The sequence below is a fragment of the Triticum aestivum genome, chromosome 4A, assembly GCF_018294505.1.
Source record: "Triticum aestivum cultivar Chinese Spring chromosome 4A, IWGSC CS RefSeq v2.1, whole genome shotgun sequence".
Lineage (NCBI taxonomy): Eukaryota > Viridiplantae > Streptophyta > Magnoliopsida > Poales > Poaceae > Triticum > Triticum aestivum.
This window is the reverse complement of record NC_057803.1, coordinates 402,310,573-402,336,347: the sequence shown is the minus strand read 5'-3', so window position 1 is coordinate 402,336,347 and position 25,775 is coordinate 402,310,573.

Sequence of the window (25,775 nt, the reverse complement as noted above, 5' to 3'; positions counted from 1 at the left end):
TTGTGGTGTTCCTTTCGTGAAGAAGAAGGATGGAACGGACCGACTTTGTGTTGATTACCATCCATTGAACAAGAAGACCATCAAGAACAAATACCCACTTCCCAACATCAACGAGCTGTTCGAACAACTCAAAGGTTCCCAAGTATTCTCCAAGCTTGATCTCCGTATGGGTTATCATCAGATTCGTATTCGTGAGCAAGATATTCCCAAGACGGCTTTCAGAACAAGCTATGGTTCATATGAATACACTGTCATGTCTTTTGGCCTCGTCAACGCTCCTACGACTTTCTCTCGCATGATGAACTTCATCTTCAACGCCTACACCAATGACTTCGTTTTGGTCTATCTCGACGACATCCTGGTTTTCTCGAAGAACAAGGAAGATCATGCCAAACACTTGCGTTTGGTACTCGATAAGCTCAGGGAACATCAGTTCTACGCCAAGTTCTCCAAGTGTGAATTTTGGCTCGATGAGGTTCTTTATCTTGGTCATATCATCTCTGCTAAGGGCATTGCCGTGAATCCTGAGAAGGTGTCTGCAATTGTGAATTGGGAACCTCCTCAGAACGTGAAGCAACTCCTTAGCTTCCTCGGTCTCGCAAGCTACTGCTGAAGATTCGTTGAAAACTTTTCTAAGATCGCAAAGCCTCTCTCAAATCTTCTCCAGAAGCACGTCAAGTACATTTGGTCTCCGGAGTGTGACATTGCTTTCAACACTTTGAAAGAGAAATTGATCACTGCTCCATTTCTGACTCCGCCTGATGAATCCAAACCGTACGAGGTCTTTTGTGATGCCTCTCTCTAAGGTCTTGGCGCAGTGTTGATGCAAAAGAAGAAAGTTGTTGCTTATACCTCCCGCCAGTTGAAGCCTAATGAGAAGAACTACCCCACTCATGACCTCAAGTTGGCGGCAGTTGTGCATGCTCTTTTGACTTGGAGACATCTTCTATTGGGAAGAAAAGTGGACATTTTCACTGATCACAAGAGTCTCAAGTACATCTTCACACAACCTAATCTCAACCTCAGGCAAACTCAATGGGTAGAAATGATTCAAGAGTATAATCCGAGTATCGAGTATACTCCAGGCAAGGCCAATGTGATTGCTGACGCATTGAGCAGAAAGGCTTACTGCAACAGTCTGATTCTCAAGCCTTATCAACCCGAGCTTTGTGAAGCTTTCCGCAAACTTAATCTGCAAGTTGTTCCTCAAGGTTTCCTCGCCAACCTTCAAGTTTCTCCTACCTTAGAAGACTAGATTCGCCAAGCCCAGCTTCTTGATGCTATGGTGAAAAAGGTGAAGATTGGGATTGCCAAGAGTCAACCCAAGTACAAGTGCTACCGCCTTGATGACAAGGACACTCTCTTCTTCGAGGATCGTATTGTTGTGCCCAAAGGTGACCTTCGTAAACTGATCATGAACGAGGCTCACAATTCTCTCCTCTCCATCCACCCTGGGAGTACGAAGATGTATCAGGACCTCAAGCAGGCTTATTGGTGGACTCGAATGAAGCGCGAGATTGCTCAATTCGTGAATGAGTGTGATGTCTGCAGAAGAGTGAAGGCAGAACACCAAAGGCCAGCTGGTCTCCTCCAACCTCTTGCCATTCCAGAATGGAAGTTTGACCACATTGAGATGGACTTTGTGACTGGGTTTCCTAAGTCCAAATGTGGCAATGATGCTATATTCATTGTCATCGACAAACTCACTAAAGTGGCTCACTTTCTGCCTATCAAAGAGTCAATCACTGCAGCTCAATTGGCGGAACTCTATACCTCCCGGATTGTCTCTCTGCACGGTATTCCTCAAGTGATCTCCTCAGACAGTGGCAGTATCTTTACCTCCAAGTTTTGGGATTCTTTTCAGAAGGCCATGGGCACCAACATCCGCTTCAGCACAACTTTCCATCCTCAAACTAGCGGTCAAGTCGAGCGTGTCAACCAGATTCTTGAAGATATGCTCAGGGCTTGTGTGATCTCCTTCGGCATGAAGTGGGAGGATTGTCTTCCTTATGCTGAATTCTCCTACAACAACAATTTTCAAGCAAGTTCGGGCAAGGCCCCATTTGAAATTCTGTATGGCAGGAAGTGCCGTACCCCTCTCAACTGGTCTGAAACCGGTGAACGTCAGCTTCTCGGAAATGACTTAATCACAGAGGCAGATGATATGTGCAAAGTCATTCGAGATAACCTCAAAGCAGCCCAATCTCGTCAGAAGAGCTACTATGATAGTAAGCACCGTGATTTGGCTTTCGAGATTGGAGATCATGTTTACCTCCGCGTCTCTCCTATGAAAGGTACTCGTCGCTTCGGTATCAAAGGGAAGGTTGCGCCTAGATACGTGGGACCTTTCAAGATTGTCAGCAAGAGAGGCGATCTCGCCTATCAACTCGAGCTTCCTTCAAACTTTGCAAATGTTCATGATGTGTTCCATGTCTCTCAGCTCCGAAAGTGCTTCAAGACTCCTGATCGCATCGTCAACTTCAAGGACATTGAGCTCCAAGAAGATCTTTCCTATCGTGAGCACCCAGTGGCTATTCTTGAAGAGATTGAACGCAAGACTCGCAATAAGTCAATCAAATTCCTCAAAGTCAAGTGGTCACACCATTCTGACCATGAAGCTACCTGGGAATGCGGGGATCACCTCCGTTCTGAGTATCCGGCGTTCTTTCAGTCCTAGATCTCGGGACGAGATCCTTTCGTAGTGGTGGAGTGTTGTAACATCCCGGATGTAACTTTCCTATTTTGTACTCCAACTCTTGCCGTTTTCGGCGTTAAGTTATTTTATTTTCTCGGGTTTGGGTTTTTGTCTCCATGTGTTGTTGTCCTTGTCATGCATCTCATATCATGTCATCATGTGCATTGCATTTGCATACGTGTTCATCTCATGCATTCGAGCATTTTACCCGTTGTCCGTTTTGCATTCCGGCGCTTCGTTCTCCTCCGGTGGTCATTACTACCTTTCTTTCGTGTATGGGGATTAAACATTTCCGGATTGGACCGAGACTTGCCAAGCGGCCTTGGTTTACTACCGGTAGACCGTCTGTCAAGTTTCGTATCATTTGGACTTCGTTTGATACTCCAACGGTTAACCGAGGGACCGAAAAGGCCTCGTGTGTGTTGCAGCCCAACACACCTCCAATTTGGCCCAAAACCCACCTAAACCCTCTCCATCACCTATAGCGTTCGATCACGATCGTGTGGCTGAAAACCGCACCTCATTTGGACTCTCCTAGCTCCCTCTATGCCTATAAATAGGTCTCTCCCCGAAATTCCGGATCCCCCTCGTCAAAAACCCTAGATCCGCTCCTCCTCACGCCGCCGGACAACGTCCGCGCCAAGTCGGACATGTCTGACCTGCGCGCCGCCGCCCGCAGCCACTCCGGGCATGCCACGTGGCGCCCGCCGCTCGCTGCCGTCGCGGGCCGGGAAGCCCAGATCCGGCCCCCGAGCCCGTTCCCCGCGCCGCTGCCCTTCGCCTCCTCACGCCCGAGGCGCCGCCCGATGCCGCTCGGCCGGAGCGCGCCGCCACCTCCAGCCGCCTACGCCCGGCGCCGCCCCGCCGCCCGGTGCGCGACGCCCCGCCGCCCGGTGACTGCCGCCGTCCGGCGACCTCTCCGGCTGCCCGCCGGCCTCCTCCTCGCCCTGGTCCGCCGTCGCCTTCGTCAAGTCCGGCAAGAACTCCGGCGACTCCTCCGTCGAACCTCGATCCGAGTGCGATCCAGATCTGAAAATATCTCCTCGGGTTGACTTTTTCTCTCGAAACCCTAATCCATATGCCCATGTTCATAGCATCGTATCTCCTCATCCGTAGCTCCGATTCATGCATATAGCATATCAAAATGTTCATCTCAGAGAGTACATCATTTCATTTCATTGCATCATTTTCATTTGAGTTCATCTTGATGCCCGAAATGCTGTTAGAAGAGGGCTAATTGAGTTAATTGTCAGATCTGCTGCTCCATTTGCATATTTGTCATTTTTGCCATGATTATTGTGTGCATGTTATGCCCATGAGCTCTACATATGTTTTGTTAAGGGTTTTGCCATCTTTCCAGAGGTGCTACCCATGTATTTTTGTGATGTGTGTGGTGACTAGCACAAGCTTGCAAAGTGAGGCACTTGGTAGTGCTGATTTCAGGGACTTACCAATTCCATCAAGTCCTTGATCTGTTTATTTCTTATGGCCATATGTTCATGTTGTTTCCTAGTGATCTGTGCCTCTTTTGAGGATGATCAGTAAGGATGTTTTATTAATCTTGTAGTGCTCTATCCATCCATGTCTTTGTTTGCAATTATGGAGCACCCTAGCTTGAGTCAATCGAGCTCTACTTTTGCTACTTTGTGAATCTGGGCAGATTGTCAACTTGTTTGCAATTTTGCCGAGGATGTTGTAGTTGATCTGTGCATGCTATGCTATTGTTCTTGCCATGTCTAGCTTGAATTTTGTGTATTCTTGATGGGTGTATGCTTAGTTTGTCATGACTTGCTCCGTAGTGAGTGCATCGAGCTCGTAAACAGTCCTACTTGATATCTGTTTTCAGCATGCTCCAGTTTTCACTAAGTCTGTGATCTGATTATGTTTTTGCCATGTTCACATGCTTGCAATTGTATTTTCTGATCCCTTTTGGCTCAAGTTCACTAAGGGACATTTGTTAAGCTCTTTGAGTAGATCCAAGCCATGCTTTACTTTGCCATGTTCAGGTCCTGTAGCATGTAGTTTTGTTGCTCCGAAGAGGGCTACCTGAGCTGGAATTCCAGACAAGTGTTAATTTCACTAAGTCTGAAATCTGTTTGCCATATGCATTTTTGCCATGCTTGTTTGAACCTGTTAGTGGATGAATTGGCCGTAGCAAAGTGCTAGACTTTTGTTAAGCATCTTGAATGCATCCCTGCCATGTATTTTGTTGTCATGTTTGGGTGCTGTATCATGTTCATCTCATTGCATTTAGTTGGCTACTTGCTGTAAATCGCAGACCGGTGTCATTTTTGAATCGCTTGCCATTTCCCAACCGTAACTCCGATTCCGACGTTCTTTATATTGTTTTCAAGCGATTTCATCTCATCTTTCCAGTGGTACACTTGGATTTCCAAGTTGAGGCCAGGTTCATGCATTCCTTGTCACATCTCGCATATGCATCCCGCATCGCATCCCGCATAGCATATCATCGTTGCATCATGTTGTTTGAGCTTTGCACGTGGTTGATTGTGTCCTTGTTGCTTGTTTGTATTGTTTGGGTAGAGCCGGGAGATGAGTTCGCTAACGAGGATCCCGTTGAGTTTGCTTTCGAGGATCCAATCAACTCTTGACAACTTTGCAGGCAAGATGATCATACCCTCGAAATCACTACTATCTTTGCTATGCTAGATTGCTCGCTCTTTTGCTATGCCAATGCTATGATGCCTACCATTTGCTTTCAAGCCTCCCAAATTGCCATGTCAAACCTCTAACCCACCATGTCCTAGCAAACCGTTGATTGGCTATGTTACTGCTTTGCTCAGCCCCTCTTATAGCGTTGCTAGTTGCAGGTGAAGATTGGAGGCTGTTCCTTGTTGAAACATTTATTTACTTGTTGGGATATCATTATATTGCTATGTTATCTTAATGCATCTATATACTTGGTAAAGGGTGGAAGGCTCGGCATCTCGCCTAGTGTTTTGTTCCACTCTTGCCTCCCTAGTTTCCGTCATATCGGTGTTATGTTCCCGGATTTTGTGTTCCTTACGCGGTTGGGTTATAATGGGAACCCCTTGATAGTTCGCCTTGATTAAAGCTTTTCCAGCAATGCCCAACCTTGGTTTTACCATTTGCCACCTAGCCTCTTTTTCCCTTGGGTTTTCAGAGCCCGAGGGTCATCTTATTTTAGCCCCCCCCGGGCCAGTGCTCCTCTGAGTGTTGGTCCAACCGAGCGATGTCCGGGGCTACCAGGAGCAACTCTGGGCTGGCCTACCCGATGTCTGGCTCATCTAAGTGTGCCCTGAGAACGAGATATGTGCAGCTCCTATCGGGATTTGTCGGCACATTCGGGCGGTGTTGCTGGTCTTGTTCTAACCTATCGAAGTGTCTTGAAGAACCGAGGTATCGAGTCTGATCGGAACGTCTCCGGAGGAGGTCTATTCCTTCATTGACCGTGAGAGCTTGTCATGGGCTAAGTTGGGACTCCCCTGCAGGGATTTGAACTTTTGAAAGCCGTGCCCGCGGTTATGGGCAGATGGGAATTTGTTAATGTCCGGTTGTAGATAACTTGAACCTTAACTTAATTAAAATGAATCAACTGAGTGTGTTACCGTGATGGCCTCTTCTCGGCGGAGTTCGGGAAGTGGACACGGTGTTGGAGTAATGTTTGCACAGGTTGATCTCTAGTTTCTCGCTCACGCTTTGCCTCCTCTTCTCGCTCTCTTTTGCGAACAGGTTAGCCACCATATATGCTAGTCGCTTGCTGCAGCTCCACCTATATTTTTACCTTGCCTTACCTATAAGCTTAAATAGTCTTGATCGTGAGGGTGCGAGATTGCTGAGTCCCCTGTGGCTCATAGATTACTATTACACCAGATGAGGGCCTGATGATTCCGCTCCAGGTGACGCGCTCGAGCTCAAGTGGGAGTTCGACGAGGACTCTCAACGTTATTATGTTTCCTTTCCTGATGATCAGTAGTGGTGCCCAGTTGGGGGTGATCGGGACCGTGTCGCATGTTGGGTTATCTTTTATTTTTGGCGCCGTAGTCGGGCCATGAGTGTTGGATGATGTAATGTTATTTATGTACCTTGATTGACGTGGCGAGTGTAAGCCAACTATGTTATCTCCCCTTTATTATTATATTACATGGGATGTGTAAAGATTACCTTACTTGCGACAAATGCCTTCAATGTGATTATGTCTCTAAGTCGTGCCTCGACACGTGGGAGCTATAGTCGCATCGAGGGTGTTACATCACCCCAAGCGCCGCTGTCCACTTCCAACGCCGGATCCGGAGGCCCCATGCCCGGATTCGCCCGCTCTCGTCCTCCTCTGCCATTTTCCTTCGCCTCCTCGTTGTTCGACCGCCAGGAAGGCGCATGCCGGCGCCCTTCTCCTCCACCAGCGTCGCCGGCCTTGTCCTTGTCCGGGAGGACGCCGACAACCCCGCGTGGGCCGCAAACCACCCGAGGCCCAGCGATCCAGCCGGCGTGCCTCTTCCACCGTTCGGGCCTTGGCCTGTTACCGCGATCCAGCAATGCCCATTTCCCTGTAGCCCAATGTGAGCAACTCCCCCAGCCCAATACAACTCAGATTCGGCCCAGCTATGTTTTTTTCTTGTCACTGGCGATTTTGTCATTTTTCCAGAGAATTGCCAGTTTTATAGTATAGTCCCTCTAGTTCATGCATATCGTAACTCACAAACCGTGCATCGGATTAAAATAAGTTATATATGAAACATGACTAGAATTTCGTCAACTTTCATAATATCCAACTTTCATGCATGTTTAAAATGCTGTTTGAGTAAATTTGCCTATTGCCATGCTAAAATGATTTAATTCATAACTAAATAACCGTAGCTCGGTTTTATATAAACTTTATATGTAAATGGAGTAGAAAAATGCATAGTTTATCATGGTGGCTTTAATTTGCATGTTTAACAACTCTAAAATTGAGTTTAGGGAAGAACAATACCAAATTCATAATATGCATATGAGGATTTTCTGGACTTGTTGTTTGTTGTTCCGGCCTCATTTAAACTTGCCTAGTTAAGTAGTTTTGTTATGCTTCACCTCTTGCCATGTTAATCAACATTTAATATTGTTGGGTACATAAATGGGAGAGAACTAAATAAGTCATGTGGTGTTTCTTCAATATGCAACTCGTTGCATATTGAGCTCCACTTAATTTGTAGTTTTGTTTGTGCACTTTGCCATGCCATGCCTCATTAAACCGGACATGCATCATACTTGGTTGCGCATCATGCCATGCTTATGTGATGGTTGTTTGCTATGTTGTTTGCTTCTTTTCGGTGTTGCTTCTTCGGGTTAGTTCCGATAACGTCTTGTTTGTGAGGATTCGTTCTACTTCGTCTGTTTGTCTTCTTCATGGACTCAATCTTCTTCCTTGCGGGATCTCAGGCAAGATGACCATACCCTCGAAATCACTTCTATCTTTGCTTGCTAGTTGTTCGCTCTACTGCTATGCCACGATACCTACCACTTGCTATATCATGCCTCCCATATTGCCATGTCAAGCCTCTAACCCACCTTTCCTAGCAACGTTGTTTTGCTATGTTACCGCTTTGCTCAGCCCCTCTTATAGCGTTGCTAGTTGCAGGTGAAGATGAAGTTTGTTCCATGTTGGAACATGGTTATATGTTGGGATATCACAATATCTCTTATTTAATTAATGCATCTATACACTTGGTAAAGGGTGGAAGGCTCGGCCTTATGCCTATTGTTTTGTTCCACTCTTGCCGCCCTAGTTTCCGTCATACCAATGTTATGTTCCTTGATTTTGCGTTCCTTACGCGGTTGGGTGTTATGGGAACCCCTTGACAGTTCGCTTTGAATAAAACTCCTCCAGCAAGGCCCAAACTTTGTTTTACCATTTGCCTCACCACCACCTACTTTTCCCTTGGGAGTTGCGCTCTCGAGGGTCATCTTTATTTTAACCCCCGGGCCAGTGCTTGTCTAAGTGTTGGCCCGAACTAGAGCCCCTTGCAGCGCCACCTCGGGGAAACTTAAGGGCTGGTTTTAGTTGTATGGATTGCTCATCCGGTGTTGTCCTGAGAACGAGATATGTGCATCTCCTATCGGGATGTCGGCACATCGGGAGGCTTTGCTGGTTTTGTTTTACCATTATCGAAATGTCTTGTAACCGAGATTCCGAGTCTGATCGGGTCTTCCTGGGAGAAGGAATATCCTTCGTTGACCGTGAGAGCTTGTGATGGGCTAAGTTGGGACACCCCTGCAGGGTTTGAACTTTCGAAATTCGTGCCCACGGTTATGGGCAGATGGGAATTTGTTAATATCCGGTTGTAGAAACTTGACACTTAACTTAATTAAAATGAATCAACCGCGTGTGTAGTCGTGATGGTCTCTTTCCGGCGGAGTCCGGGAAGTGAACACGGTTCTTGTGTTATGCTTGAACGTAAGTAGTTTCAGGATCACTTCTTGATCACGTCTAGTTCACGACCGTTGCTTTGCTTCTCTTCTCGCTCTTATTTGCGTATGTTAGCCACCATATATGCTTAGTGCTTGCTGCAGCTCCACCTCACTACCCTTTCCTACCCTTAAGCTTAAATAGTCTTGATCTCACGGGTGTGAGATTGCTGAGTCCTCGTGGCTCACAGATACTTCCACACAGTTGCAGGTGCCGATGATACTAGTGCACGTGACGCAACTGAGCTCAAGTGGGAGCTCGATGAAGATCGTGTTCGTTGTGTTTTTTCATTTCCAGTTGATCAGTAGTGGAGCCCAGTTGGGACGATCGGGGATCTAGCATTTGGGGTTGTCTTCTTTATTTTGGTTCTGTAGCCGGACCTTGATTGTATTCTCGATGATGTGTGTTTAACTTGTATTTGTGTGAAAGTGGCGATTGTAAGCCAACTCTTTATCCTTTTCTTATTTAGTACATGGGATTGTGTGAAGATTACCCCTCTTGCGACAAACCTACCATGCGGCTATGCCTCTAAGTCGTGCCCCGACACATGGGAGATATAGCCGCATTGTGGGTGTTACATCGCGGCTGCCGCCATCGTGGCTGTCTCCAACCCCTGCCGGTCTGCCCGTTCCTCCTAGCTTAGATAATAAAGTTCAGGTCACCCAGTGATTCCCATTCCGTCGCCCCGCTCCCCTGAATTTTCAGATAAGGCATGCGGTGTCCCTCCCCGCCAGATCCACATCCCCTGCTTTAGAATGTTACAACCTAAGCCCGACCGCGTATCCTGGGAAGCCCGACGAGCATTCGATCAAGAAGAAGTTTATCATGGCCTCTCCGGGGATGTTGGCGAGGTGGTCGCCGTTCGCCCCAACCTGTGATCCCGGGGCAACACACCGCCGCGGAACCCGGCGAAGACGTTGACTATGTTGCCATGCTGAAGGCTTCATGTCAGCGGGCTAGCGTATTACTGTACCTCGGGAAAGCTGGCGACGACATGAAGCTCGTCGAAAGCGATGGCTTCATGCGGGCCATGTCACATGTTAAGTGGTCCATCCCCAACCCTCTAGTTTAACCACCGTTGATCTCTTCAACGGCCCTGCCGCTGATCTCCTCCGCCAAGTGGTCCAGGATTTGCGATCCTTATACGCCATCGAGCCCATTTTTTCATTTCTGAAGGACACGTTCTATGGCGGCGGCTTGGGATCCTCAATTGCCAAGTTAGATCCCATCAATCACGACGATGAGGAGGGCACCCATGAAGGTTCTTCAAGGTGAAACAACCCATCTGTGACATCAGGGAGCGCACCATAGGTCTGTGCTCTTCCAACTAGAAGGATCCATCCATGAAATGTGAGGCAACATCCTATCACCAAATCATACCTTGTCTAGCTTGCCAACCCGTACCCTGTGTTCTAGTAGCATTTGACGTGCGGTGCTTTAACTGTGCCATGTTTAATTATTTCAGTTATGCAAAAATGTATTGTTCAATAGGGCTATGTGATGTTTAAGTATGAATTGTCCACTTCAGTTTCACGAATGCCTATATTTGGTTGTTTACACTGAGTAGATGCCTTGTTTATCTGTATTTGGTTGTTAGGTTGGTTGAAGTGAGCATTTTTCCAGTTATCGAGCAGATGCCTTGTTTATATGTATTTGGTTCTTAGTTTGGTTGGAGTGAGCATTTGTCCAATTATCAAGCAGATGCCTTGTTTATATGTATTTGGTTGTTAGGTTGCTTTTTTTAGCATTTGTCTAGTTTTCAAGAAGATGCCTTGTTTATATGTATTTGCTTGTTAGGTTGGTTGCAGTGAGCATTTGTCCAGTTTTCAAGCATATGCCCTATTTATCTGTATTTGCTTATTGGTTGGTTGTAGTGAGACTCTGTCCAATTTTCAATGGCTATATTTGGTTGTTATACTGATCATCTATGCCTTGTTTATTTCGGTCATTCACAATGTGTTGTTCATTATGTGCAAGTTGGAACTGTGCCGCTCGACTGCATCACTACCAGTTTGAACGGCTATAGTTGGTTCTAGTTATGCCTGGTGTAGTTAACACATGCCCTTTATTTCAGTTTTACACATTCATCTAGTGTGATGTTTAAGCATTACATAAGTTGTATCCATTTTCAACAATACTAGTTTGAATTGCAATATTTGTTCGCTATTATGCCTGCTGTCGGTAACATTGCCTTCCATTTTATATCTGCTTTAACATCATGCTGCAACCAACACATTCAAGCTATCATTTGGAGATGATGTTGTTTATCTTTGCTCTATTTGTTTGATGTTAAGGTTGCTGTACTTATCATGCCTTTCCACTACCTATGCAGGACAACAACGGGAGTGGCCCCATTTTCCGCTGAGGTTAGCTTCATCCCTCGGCTTGTACTCCCCCCGTCGTTCCATAATGTAGTGCATATAGATCCAGGCCTGGACACTTGTTAGCTTCTAATATTGACTTGTTGTTTGTAGGTACATATGCCCTTGGCAAGGATCCACACATCGACCCTTTTTGCGTATGAGCAATGAGATATTCATGAACAAGCATCAAGTGAGGAAACTGATAAGGATTATTAGCAAAAAGATACGAATGGTGGCAAGCAAATTATTTGTTTATGCTCTATCCAACACAATAGTGAGCTGTAGGATGGTAACTACAAACTCTGCAGCCTTCTCTTTTTACTCCCAATAGTGAGTTGTTAGACAACAATGTCTGAATCTTTTTCGTTCGCAGCGTTTCCTGAAGCATTTCACTCAAGATTACCTCGCAAAGTACATGATTGGTGGACACTCAATGAGGGTTAAATTATTTCATCCAGACCACAATGAGCATCGAGAAGTCATAATGAAGACAGTGAAGGATGGACGGGCATCCATCACAAGGGGTTGGCCTAGAGTCGTGCATGCATTACACATGGAGGAGGGCGCAATATGGGAATTCCGCTTTACCTTCTCTAGCAACCAGAATGCCTTTCGCCTCTCTCTTTACAATCTTTAGTACAACTGTGCTTCATCATTCTTTACTTGGTGCTTATGTAGTTCTTTAGTATATGTACCTGTGCATCGAATTATGCATTCGTGGTTGAATCTATATTTGTAATAAACATGGTTGGACAAGAAATAAGAGATTGCCTACTTTCAAATTCAAAACATGTGATTTTTAAATTAGGGATTACACTACACACGGTTTGCACAAGCGAAACGTCTGCGATAGACATGGAGATGAGACAAGTTTCTAGGATCCACTATGTGTGCGATCAATCTCCACTGCACACACAATCACACATGACATCCTCTTGAAAACTGTTTGTGTTAGGCCACCTTGCGCAAACGTTTACCACATAAAACTATGTGTGATGGATAGCCTTTGCCACACAGTTTCCTCTACGCACCATGTGTGATGCATTCAATAACGCAAATGATACAATTGTTAACATCGTGTGCAATGGCAACGCTATAACAAACGATTTAACGAGGAAAATTGTGTGTGATGTACCTGCGAAGGGAACATTTTCCTTGGAGCGACTGTGTGGGATGTACTTATGACCGGAAACGATTTCGCCTATATAATTTTATTTTTTTAGCACTACTGTATGTATAACTGTATTTCAACGCTCGCCGGTCGCACACGACCTCATTTTTCCGAGTGTGTGTGCCAGGAGGGCATATCCCCGACGGTTTCTGGGCCGTGTGGGAAGGACCGCCCTATCTCCATCACTCACTTGGTGACGGTTCTGAATGCCATCGCGGAAAGGGGTTAAAAACTGTTTGTATAGCATTGACACGTACCAGTGAACCATAGAAATTTTACTACTCTCCACACAAGCAAATTTATTCTCATTCATTATAGTGGGAGAAAACTCAACAAAATATTTATCATGTGATACATAACTGGCATAATCAATCTGAGCACTAAAATCATGATGACAAATTTCATGGTTATCATTATTCTTTATAGCATACAGGTCATCACAATAATCATCATAGATAGCAACTTTGTTGTCATACTCAATTGAAACCTCTTCCAAAATAGTGGGTTCATCATTAAATAAAGTCATGACCTCTCCAAATACACTTTCATAGTTATTACAATAAGATTCAACACCCTCCAAAATAGTGGGATCATTACTTTCTAGAGTTGACATTCTTCCAAACCCACTTTCATCATTATAATCATCATAAATAGGAGGTATCCTATATCATAATAAATTTTCTCATCAAAACTTGGGGGATTAAAAATATCATCTTCATCAAACATAGCATCCCCAAGAATTCATACTAACAACATTGAAATCATGCTCATCATTCAAAGATTTTGTGCCAAACATTTTATTGAATTCTTCTTCTATCAATTGAGCACAATTTTCCTTTCCATCATTTTCACAAGAGACATTATAAAGATGAACAATATGAGGCAACCTCAATTCCATTTTTTCTAGTTTTCTCTTATAGACTAAACTAGTGATAAAACAAGAAACTAAAAGATTCGATTGCAAGATCTAAAGATATACCTTAAAGCACTGACTCCCCCCGCAACGACGCCAGAAAAGATCTTGATGTCTACTATGCGACCTTCTTCTTGTAGACTTGTGTTGGGCCTCCAAGCGCAGAGTTTTGTAGGACAGTAGAAACTTTCCCTCAAGTGGATGGCCTAAGGTTTATCAATCCGTGGGTGGTGTAGGATGAAGATGGTCTCTCTCAAACAACCCTGCAACCAAATAACGAAGAGTCTCTTGAGTCCCCAACACACCCAATACAATGGTAAATTGTATAGGTGCACTAGTTCGGTGAAGAGTTGGCGATACAAGTGTAATATGGATAGTAGATATAGGTTTTTGTAATCTGAAAATATAAAAACAGTAAGGTAACTACTAGGAAAAGTGGGCAAAAATGGCACTGCAATGCTTGAAAACAAGGCGTAGGGTTCATACTTTCACTAGTGCATATTCTCTCAACAATGAAAACATAATAGGATCACATAACTACCCCTCAACGTGCAACAAAGAATCACTCCAAAGTTTCTATCGGAGAACGTAGGACAAAAACGTGCATCAACCCCTATGCATAGATTACCCCAATGTCACCTGGGAAATCCACGGGTTGAGTACCAAAACATACATCAAGTGAATCAATAGAACATCCCATTATCACCACAGATATACCATCACAAGACATACATAAAGTGTTCTCAAATCCAATACTCAATCCGACATAACGAAAGCTCAAAGAGCAAGACGCAATTCATCACAAGGTAGAGAGGGAAGAACACCACAAGATCCAAATATATTAACAATGGTCACGGTACATCCACATCATGCCAAATCCAGAACACAAGAGAGAGAGAGATCAAACACATAGCTACTAGTACATACCCTCAGCCCCGAGGGTGAACTAATCCCTCCTCATCATAGTGGCCGCCAAGATGATGAACATGGCCTTCGGCGATGGTTTCCCGCTCCGGCAAGGTGCTGGAAAGGGGCCCCGATTGGTTTTTCATGGTTACAGAGGCTTGCGGCGGCGGAACTTCTCATGTAGGGTTCTTTTTGGAGGTTTGGGTATTTATAAGAATTTTTGCCATCGGTCTCACGTCAAGGGGGTTCTCGAGGGGCCCACAAGCTAGGGGGCGCGCCCTAGGCTTGTGGCCTCCACGATCACTTCCTGGCCTAGCTCTGGTGCTTCGTGGGTCTCTTTTGGTCCATAAAAAATCACCGTAAATTTTCAGCCTATTCCGAGAACTTTTGTTTATGCACAAGAAATGACACCACAGTAGTTCTGCTGAAAACAGTGTTAGTCCCGGTTAGTTCTAATCAAATCATACCAAAACCATATATAATTGTTACAAACATGGCATGAATACTTCATAAATATATATAAGTCGGAGACGTATCAGCTTTCTTTGTTGTAATCCTTGTTGTGTGGAGTGGATCCTTGTTGTGTGGAGTGGAATATTCCTTCCACTACTTTCCTCGGGAAACCTTGCACGCGAGGAGCTATTTTACCCATGTGAAGGACATGTACAAAGAATTGTGATACACTGAAAACCCTGCTGGGAAAAGGAGTACACTTTGTCTTGGCGTTCCCATAATGATTCAGGCCTATTGGTCCAGGCGGATACCAAACCAACCTGCGGCAACTCTAAGGTGGTCAGCTGTCAACGCTGGGCGCGGACCCGTCGATGACTGGGTTAACTAGGCGCATCGTGTGATTGGGATAGCCTACTGCCCCCCGCATTCATTCAAAAGTGGTGCAATACTTCCTCGTCCGCTTTCCTGGCTATGATTGTCATTGTCTTTACCACAGTTGCAGATCTGGAGAAGCCATCAACATTTTGTCGGGCCTGACAGTTTATTGCGCTCATGGTGGTTGTTGACATTGTCACTGTTGGAGTCGCCGCAACGTGAAGGACCTTGGGTTGCCTTTTAATCAAGCAGGGTTGTTTTGACTGCCTCGTTCATCATTGCGCTGGGGACGCGGGAGCTGCACGCCCGCATCACCTGCACCATCGTTGCTATCTTCGCTAGAGGGTTAAGGTAGACGTCTGCCTCCGGCACCTCCACGCCCATTTCATCCATAGAAGGCACAGTGACCACACCGCCTGCACCGGTGATGCCCACCATAGCGTTCGCACCGTCTGCGGTGATGGTGCCTCCTGCGCCGCCTGCAGACATGTGTGATGGAAGCTTGGACGTGGAAGGATTCATCGCCATGGAGCCCTTCTTCTTGGGCACTATGGATGGTGAAGAAGATGATGAAATTCAATGGAGTCGATGTGCCGCCTGCTGTACAGGTCCATGCCGGTGAAGCCCCTGCCTGGCGCACCAAAGATGTCGGTGCGGCTCTGCTATCTATGGGGTGGCTTGGCCCCTTTGTGGTTCGGCAAGGGGAGCACACCAAATGCAGAGTGCAAGAAAAATAGGTGTTGTGGTGATCTTTACCTAGGTTCATGCCATTGAGAAGTGTAAAACCCTACTCCTACGTCTGTGTATTGGATGTGGGTGGTAGCACAAATACAAGGAGCACTCTTCCCCGGCAAGGCACAAGGAGAAAGCAGCTACGCATGCATGTGTACATGAGGTTTCAATGAGTTTGAACCCTTGAAAAGGTTGCCCTGGCCCTCCTTTTATAACTCAAGGCGTGACCATAGTGGCAAAAGGGTCATTACATGGTGATTAGGTAGTAACAGTGCTATCATACCTAACTCTGCTAGTTGGGACAAAAAAATTAAATGAATTGCTAGGTGTCCTGAGGAGGAGGGGTCCCGGCAAGGCTGCTACACTGCTTTCTCAACCGCCTCTCTATTATCTTGACACGCCATTAGGACAAATGTTGATAAAGGTAATCTTCTCTCCAGCGAGCTGCCACCTGCTCGATATGCCTCACCAAACCACCTATGGGCTCAACACCTCATCAATGGGTGGCTGCGTGCTTGGTGAGGTGGAGTGTTGGTGTTTGGCGAAGCCTTGTTGCGCCTTCGCCTTGCTAGCTCAGCCTTGCCGGGAAGGGTTACTTCCAGTGCTTCACCTTGTAACTTGTCTTGGTCTTCCTGATGCACTTTGATCTTGGGATAGTCTCCATCAAGACCCGTTGCCGGGGATGCTGCTACCATTTGTGCATAAGTCCAGGGTACTAAGGACACCGCTCTTAGTGACCGAGAACTTCTTCCCTATAAATGCAACAACCTCGACCATCCCGAACTCTCGTGGGCATGGGCAAATTGATCTTCATTTGCACCAATGTATTTCCAGCCCACCCATCTCATATCACTAACCACTGGCTTCTTGTCAAGAAGCACAATCTCATAGAAGCCCTGTTGTTCCTTGGTGTGCAAACGGTAGTCAACAACAGTCCTCCTCTTGATAGAGTGGGGATTTGATTCCCTCCACATTCTCAGATGCTTGTCCTTCCCTTCCTTCCTATTCTCAGCAATAGGGTGAGAATCATCATGCTCTGGAAATCTTGGTCTCAGTTTCTTCAGCACTATGGCTTCATCGTCATCATCATCTGTAGCTCTCTCAGGCATCAAGACCTTGTTCTTCTCAGCAGTCAAAATGTTTCTTGTTGTATTCCCCTTAGGCTTGGGGGCAACAACTATCTTGGTCTTGGAGGTAGTGGCTACCTTCTTAGGCATAGCATCTGCCATAAGCTTATGTTGCTTGGGAGGTGGCTCATTAGTAACGGGTTCGTACTCTCTCCTCATCGATTTGAGTTTATACACCACATGGGCAGTCTGCTTTCTCTCTCTCTTCTTGCCATCCATTTTGCGATAGACTTGCCCGGACACTGCTTTGAGCTAGCAACAGTAGGCTCAGAAATTTGCCTTGCACCAGGTCTTTCATTTTGAACAGTGCCATACTCTTTAGCAACAACATCTTTCTTCCTATTGGAAATGACCTCATCTGGTATGAAGTCCTCATCCTCATCATCAGATTTTTTCTTCTTCCCGGCCCTAGTAGTAGCCTTAGGAAGGCCATGAGAGCTGGGGGTGCTAGGGTCATGAAAACTTGCTTCTAGACTATTTACTGCCTCCAAGTCAACACTTGGCTCTCCTGACATGTTCTGCATGTCATCTGCGTCTAACATGCTGAAAACTAACCCTGTGAAGTAGAATAGGTAGTGTGGAATGGATGAGCATAAAAAAACTCAGCTAATTTTTTGAAAAATTTGAGTTCAAACTTCAATTTTAGGTTTTCACAGAAGGCATTTCGGAATCATCAATCTGAAATTTTCGGAAGCACCGAGGTAGCAACTGAAATTAGGTTTCCACATTTCGATCAAACCGAAGTGAAACATGGTTTCACCGAAGCGCACATTCATGATGCCCCCGACTCGACCGTGCACTAATACTACACGCAATTGCACATGATCAAGATCAGAGACTCACGGGAAGATATCACAACACAAGTCTAGACACAAAGTTAAACATAAAGCTTTATAATACAAGCTAGGGCCATAAAGGCTCGAATACATAAGTCAGCGGAAGCAACAACATTTGAGTACTGACATAAGTAAACAAGTTAGCCTTAAGAAGGTTGAGCAAAACAACAACATCTAGATCCAAAAGGCAGGGGCCTCCTGCCTTGGGTCTACTAAATACTCCTGGTCGTCGGTGAGCTCCACATAGTAGTAGGCTTTGTCAGTGTAGTAATAGTCATTGATGGGATCAGCTGGCTCCTGGGCTCCCTCATCTGATCGCAAGCATCAGGTAGAGGGGCCAAAGGGGTAGGAAAGCAACCGCGAGTACTCATCCAAAGTACTCGCAAGACTTACATCAAATCTATACCAAGTATGCATCAATATCATAGGAATGGGGCTATATCTTTGGACTGAACTACAGAAATGCCAGAATAGAGGGAGGCCTAGCCTATCAAAGACCAGCATCTTGCAGCGTCTTGCACCATTAGAAGAGTGCAGATTAGTAGCAATGCTGAGAGACCCTTCCTCAACTCCCTACAAGAAAGCGAACTCAGAGCCATCATATCCATTTAGTGCCACAAGTACCCAGTTCTAGTTATAGCAGCTTGGGATACAACTTCGAGCATCCGTTACCATGGACACGGCTATTCAAATAGATATACTTCCCTACAGGGCTGCACCAACTTACCCAACATGCTCGATTAACTCCGGCCGGACATACTTTTCAGGTCATGTCCGGCCTCGGCTGGTCGACAGACCATAGTCCTACCTAGGCTCAACAAAGAGGTCAGCACGCCGGTCTAAATCATAAATGCAAAGGGGTCATGGGCCAATCGTCCTTTGCACTCCTGCACATTGCAAGGACGGCCGAGATCAATCCTGGCTACCAATTTATACAAAGCAGGTGCTTACACAGACCACCCAGGTGCATGCAGCTCAACTATAACGTCTGTAGAGCTTTCGGGAGAATCGTATGACAGCAAGTGACCATACGCTTGGTGGTTAGTACGGAAAGTCCAGAGGCCTACTCAGATCACATTTCCAAACCCGTTAGTGTATTGGGATCTTGCGGAGACAATCCGTGATCCTGTCGCCCCGTCTCTAGGACTTATGGCAAGGGTCAAGCCCATCCCTGTCTAGGGCGGTCTACTTGCCCGGCCATGCCTTGTAATTATCTCGCGGGTACCCTCCACGTCAACCCAACTCACAAGAGACTGTCGGGAAGTCAGGTCCACCTCTACCTGGGTGGTACCACCTGTCCGTTCAGTCCCACAACACCACTAAAAGGGGCAATAGGTAAAGGTAACAGTGTGTCCGTGTCATCAAGGGGGAACTCCGAGGAATCACCCTATATGGATTCCCACTCGATGTAACTGTCAAGGTGAACTTGGAGGAATCACCATCGATAGGTTCACACATGAAAGGTTGCACAATAGAGGCATCATCGGAGGTGGTGAAACAGGAATCGCCCTCGGTAACCCATAACCGACTAGCTATGCTATGGAGGTCTCATTAGGAGTGATGTAGGATGTGTCAGATTTCGGGTTCCTCATACCCTTGAGAGGTTCGAACTCTAGGGTGCGTGCGAAGAACTCAACCTCCCCAGTCTGCCTACTCGCCAATCTCTCGGCCTAGCTCGATGAACAGGAAGGAAACGAGACACAACAGTTTACCCAGGCTCGGTCCACCTTGCGTTGTAAAACCCTACTCCTGCTTTGTGGTGGATTGGCCTCGAGGGGTTGAGGATGAACTAGTACAGTTGGAGAACAACCTTAGGATGAGGAGTGTTCTTGGGCTCGAGTGAGTTGGTGAGTGTGAGGATGGAATGGATCTCCCGTTCCCTCTCTATGGTGGTGGCTAAGTCCTATTTATAGTGGCATTGGTCCTCTTCTCAAAATGAAGGCGGGAAGGGTTCCCACAATGGCCAAATTCGAAGGGAGACAACTAGTACATGCTATCCTGACAAAAGTAGTCTTCGCCTGCAAAAGCCTCTGGTTGTGATGCTGCGGTGGGCTCGGCAATGACCTCCGTCCTGGCTGTCTTGGTCTTCTTGCAATGGAATGGAAACATTTGGCTGATTCCTCGGCACTCCGCACCTACGCTTGCTTCCTTAGCACCAAAGGGAAAACTGGTACACTTTGCTCGTTGGCGCCCGCTGGGCCTTGGTCGTCATGGCTCACATCATCCAAACCTCATGAGGTGAAGCCTGCATAGAAATCTCCACTCCTCGGGAGCCGGCCTGAGCAGGCCGCTCCTCGTGGAGGTCTTGGTGCCGTCCGTCTCACGAGGCTTTGCCCCTCGCGAGGGTCTTGGGTTGTCGATGCTGAAGCTGGGCCGTACCAGGCCGTTGGCGAGCCACGCCATGGGCCGCAGGCAGGCAAGTCTGGGTACCCCTGTTCCCAGAACATCGATAGTAGCCCCCGGGCCCTAGGCACGCTCGAACTTGGGTTTGGGGTGAAGCCAAAGGGCAAGTGCAGAGCGACGTGGGACCTAACCGAATACGGCCTTGGTTGACATGTGGAGATTGATGGGACGTGGGCGCCGACACAACCTAGGTATCCGCCAGGCACTGCGGCCACCCGTTGCCAATGTAGCTTCGCCTTCATTGCTTGTCGTGCTCGCCCTTGGCTCCTCCACCTTCATGAGAGAACACGATTCTTCTCCCAGATTTGACGCCGGCACCGGCCCTCTCGTGCCGCCATGGCTCCGCGGTTGAAGAAGAAGAGGAAGACCCACGCTCCGGCCGAATCCCAGCCTGTCTTAGAGCCTGCTCTTGAGCGGTCAACGGTGGTCAATCAAGAGGGGTTGGCCAAGGTCTGTCTGGCTCTCGCTGCCGATTCCAATGAGTGGAAGGCGACAATGGCTTGGCCCGCTTCCAGGGCCATGATCGACATGGAAGCCACTGAGATCCCCATCCATCTTCATGCTCTCTTGGCTTGCCTGATCCCCCCTTTCTCGGATTTCTTCAATGCTATAATCTCGCATTACCAAATCCAGGCGCTGCATCTAGACCCCCAATCCATCACCCTCCTTGCTGTTTTCGCCTTCCTTTGTGAGGCTATGGTGGGCATTGCTCCCTCCGTACCCCCATTTCTCCATTTCTTCTCGCTTCATCTGGTCGACGCCCGACAGCGCTCGAGATACGTGGCCTTCCAGGCCGTAGTTGTGACGGCCGACTCGGGCATTGACTTCGAACTCTGACCCGATGTGAGGGAGTTCCGGAAGCAGTGGGTGTATGTGGATGCTGGCGTGCTCAACCCCTTGCTCCTGCTTCCGCAAGTGCCGGTGATACCTAGCTCTTGCTGGGGGCACGTGAAGCTTGTGGACCGTTGGCTCAGGCATGTCTGGTCCAGGCTGACCAGGTTCAAGATGTGGCACCCCGATCCGCATGGAGCAAGGGGCCTTCGTACGTCAGCCCAGGATAACACCTAACGCATGACAGGTCTATAATACAGCATTCCAGGTACAAGAATATTCATCAAATACATGTACAGAAGATTACATCGTCGATGAATACAATTATCTAGCATATCCCTAAGGTTATTTAAATGGCAGCAGAAATCTATTTAAATGGCGGCGGAAGTCTTGGTTTGGCAGCATAACAACTCTGGCTGGGCTCCACAACTCACAGGACTAGCAAGGTTACGGCCTAGCACGACGGGTCAAGCGAACACTTCGGGTATGACCTACAAAACTGGCATGACACGCCAGGTCAGTACATTGAATGTACTTGCTAGACAACCAAATACATAGCATCCAAACAAGCAGAAGACAAGGCAAGAACCAAGTGCATGCAACAACCTATCTCATATCAATTACTAAACATGGCATGATAAAGATCAACTAAGCATGAACAACACCATAGCATCTACTAACATGGTAATCACATGGCATATCAAACATGCTTCTAACATGGTAATGGCAAAACATAACATATCATCTTCATCATGGCATAACTTTAGCATATCAATAAAAACATGGCATGGCATCATGAAACTATGCTGAATTTAAACTACCGGTCATATCGAACATAGCATGTTAACTATATGCAACTACTATTTGTCATGCAGACAACAACATATTACTCATGCAATGCAACCAAGCTTGTGCACTGAGTCCCTCGGACTCTCTTACCAATGGGTTGCCTCGCAACCGAACAGTGATCACTCACAGACCACAAATGGAACCACACTCGGTTCCGGATTACCTTGTAACCAAATGGTGATCTTTCCGGCGATCACAACCATGACCAACACTTGGTCTCCAACACTCATCGAGACCTCGTCTCGTGATCATATCAAAACATTGATGCGACTTCTCACGACTATCTCATAGTCCAAGTCACCACATTCTTGTTATCACATTAATTTACTTAATTATTTTAGGTTTATCCTCCATTTCGACCAAGACCTAATAGTGTGGCCTACTACGAACTATGTCACTATCGATAGACTTTATAAACACTCTGCAGAGGTAACGCACTGTACCCACACCACGGAACCCATGGCCTCGTCACCCCATTCGGGTGGACCAACGGCATTCCGACGAAACCGACCTACTGCCATGACACTCTCCCGGCCACTCTGACTCACTCCCCACTGGGCTAGTCCTGGGTGGCCCCGTGTCTACCAATGACACAACGACCACCGTCGTGGCCAAAACATAAATGTCCCACACGGGGACACGGTACCATAATTTCAACAACGGGCACACAAGGTTATGTTCGCCTACCTGATCAGGGTAGCGCGCGCCCATGACCTTCCCTCTTTGGAGGCACCGGCGAGAGGCACAACAATAGATCGCATTAAGGCCTTCCCACATTTAAAGCTCAGGGACTAGTTTGAAAAATACTTCTACAAATAGGTCCCTAGTAGTTTAAACAGAACATGTCTTTTCTAAGAATACGTTTTCCAAAGAGGAAAACATATTTCTCGCCGAAGAAGAGGAAGAATACGCTTTCGGTGACTGAAAGCGCCTTTCCAGGAATACACTTTCACATGGGGAAAGCGGCTTCATGGCAGGGGCGCCGCCACTTATCTGACGTGGCACTAGGCCAGTCCCTTCGGTCGCCGGTAGGTGGGGTCGCGCGGGAAGGGCCCCCTGGCCTGGCTTCTTCCTCCTCCCACTCGGGATTGAGCGAGGTAGAGGGAGGCATCCGCCCCGACGGCGATCACCGGCGATTCCGGCCACCACTCGCGACGGGTGACCTACCCAGATGCTCAGGGAGGAGAGACGCATCTCGGGGTGGTAGCCGCTACCGCCGATGAGCGTTGTAATGGAAGCAGCAAGGCACGCGGCGGAGAGGGGCTTTAGGCTCGGGTGGACATGGTGCTCCGGTGAGGAAAATGGAGGGGCAGCGGTTCGGGAAGGGTCGCCGGAGAGTGGCGCGTCCCATGGAGGGCTTGGACGGGGCAGGGGACGGCCGGAAATGGCCGAGGGGATGGCGGCGATGGCTCAGCCATTGGAGGGGATGTGGAGCTCCGAGGCGAGGGGGAGAGCTGCGAGTGGTTGGGGAGGGTTGTGGACTGCGAGGGGGCTCGAGAGGGCTAGTTATAGCCGCGGGGAGAGCTTGGGAAGGAGGGGGAGGAGGTGGCACGCAGCGGGCGATGTGTTCGCGTGTCGGCGACGAGACAGTGTCAGCAGGCGTGGCCAAGGCTCACGGGAAGCGACAGGAAGGCGACGAGGAGGATGCAGTCGAGCAGCAGAGGCTCATGGAGATGGGCGACGCTCAAAGACGAAAGGAGGAAGAGGACACTGGGGAGGAAGGAGATGATGCACAGGAGTGCACTTTTTCGGTCGTTGGCATGGCTCGGTGGAGAAGAAAACAGAGGGGGCGAGCGGTCCAGGGGGAAGACGACAGCGAGGGGGATTGTAGGACATTAATGGCGAGGCCAGAGCCAGTCGGAGCAGCGCTGCCGACAAGAACAGTGGCTGGTTGCACTCGTGGTCACCATGGACAAGGCATGCTCTGTTTTTTACTAATGCCAGCTCATGTCTACCGCGTTGTACATCCAAGGTAGAGAACTATTGCGGTAAAGATACTAGCAATGACACAGGGAGTGGAGTAAACCAAGCTCCACAAGTTTACTGCTGTAAACTTGGCCACACTCTAGAGAGTAAACCAGAGAGGGTAAAAGGTAAATTTATTGTCTAAGAGTCTTAGGGTAGGAAGGATACGGTCCTGGGAATTATGAAGTCATTTGGTCAAGTATTTAGCATAGTTGCTGTACAAATGCCAAATCTGGTCTAGAAACTAAATGAGGAATAAGCACTCACTAGGAGTGATGGATTGAGCTAATACTTTGCAAAGCTTGATGATTTGATCATATGTAGATGCTGCAAAAATATCATACCAAATGGAGTTGCCAAAATGGTACTATCTTCACAACTATCAGTTTTTCCCAGAAACTTCAGAAAAATCCTCAGGGCAAATGGCTAATTGAAATGATCCAAAATTTTGTGGAGATGGATCGCATGTAAAGGAGAAGTTCCGGAAAAAGTTTCAGCCATAATGGAGCAAGATAAAATATACCTGCTTCACAAACTAAAAAATTGGACAGAAACCAAGAATTGCTCCTGTGCTCACGTAGTTCAATGAAATGAACTGAATTTAGGTGGAGGCTAATTATTTGAGATACTTGAGAGGATTGGAAAGTTTCATCCCATTTGGAAACTCTATGAAGGTACTTCCTTCACAAAGTTGTGTTCTGGTTAGAAACTTTGAAAAAACTACACAGGGAGGTAGGCTGAATGGATTGAGCTCATATTTTTCATCCATGGGTTACTTAACCATGTTAATCACCCTACCAAATTGTAGATCCATTGGAATTAGGAATAAAGCACTTCCTTTGCAAAATTTCAGAGAAGGCAGAAACTTGCATTGGATCATGTGCCCAATTTTGGACTGTCAAATCATAAGATTAGGATGGAACTAGTTAATATATAGCAAGTAAAAGCTCCACGATTTATGTGGGAATTTTTTCTGCTATAAAAATAGTAGTTCCTTTGGAAAATGGCATAAATGCAATATTGGCATTAAATAGGAAAAGGCAATGTTCCTTATTTAATTATCGCCAATATATTTGCCAGAGCTTGGATTAGGCATAAGTATCAACTCCACCAATTCTCATGAATTTAGGAGATGGCTAGCTATGCCTCTGGATTTTATTCCTCAGAAAGGCAAGAAAAGGAATAAATCACAATTCAAAAATATTGCATGAGACTTAGCAATATTTTTGCACATCCAAGGTTCAGAAAGACAAGAGGATCTCTGGAAACAATTGGGAGGATCAACAAAACAAGGGAAATGATGGCTCCTTTGGAAGCATAAAGGACATATCCAAATTCCAAAAATTTGGAATTAGGGTTTGAGAGAGTTTGAGATGATGCAAATGAGGTCTTGCCCACTGACAAAGACATGAGCAAGGTTTTGAAAGGTTGAAAATGACAAGAATTGTCAGAGTCATCCAGCAAACTCAGGGGAATTTTTTTGAAGAATGAGTGCCAGGAAGGAATAACAGAACAAAAATTGATAACCCAATTTTGGGGCTGTTACAACTCTGCCCCCCTTAAAAAGAATCTCTTCCTCGAGATTTCTAGGGTTACAGCACAGCTGAAATGATAACCACTCCAGGGAAAAACCTCGGGTTAATTTTTTTAACCATTTGGTTAAATTCAAACGAGATGGGGCACCGATAATTGGTACACCTGGGGAGGGATATGGCAAACCTGGATGTAT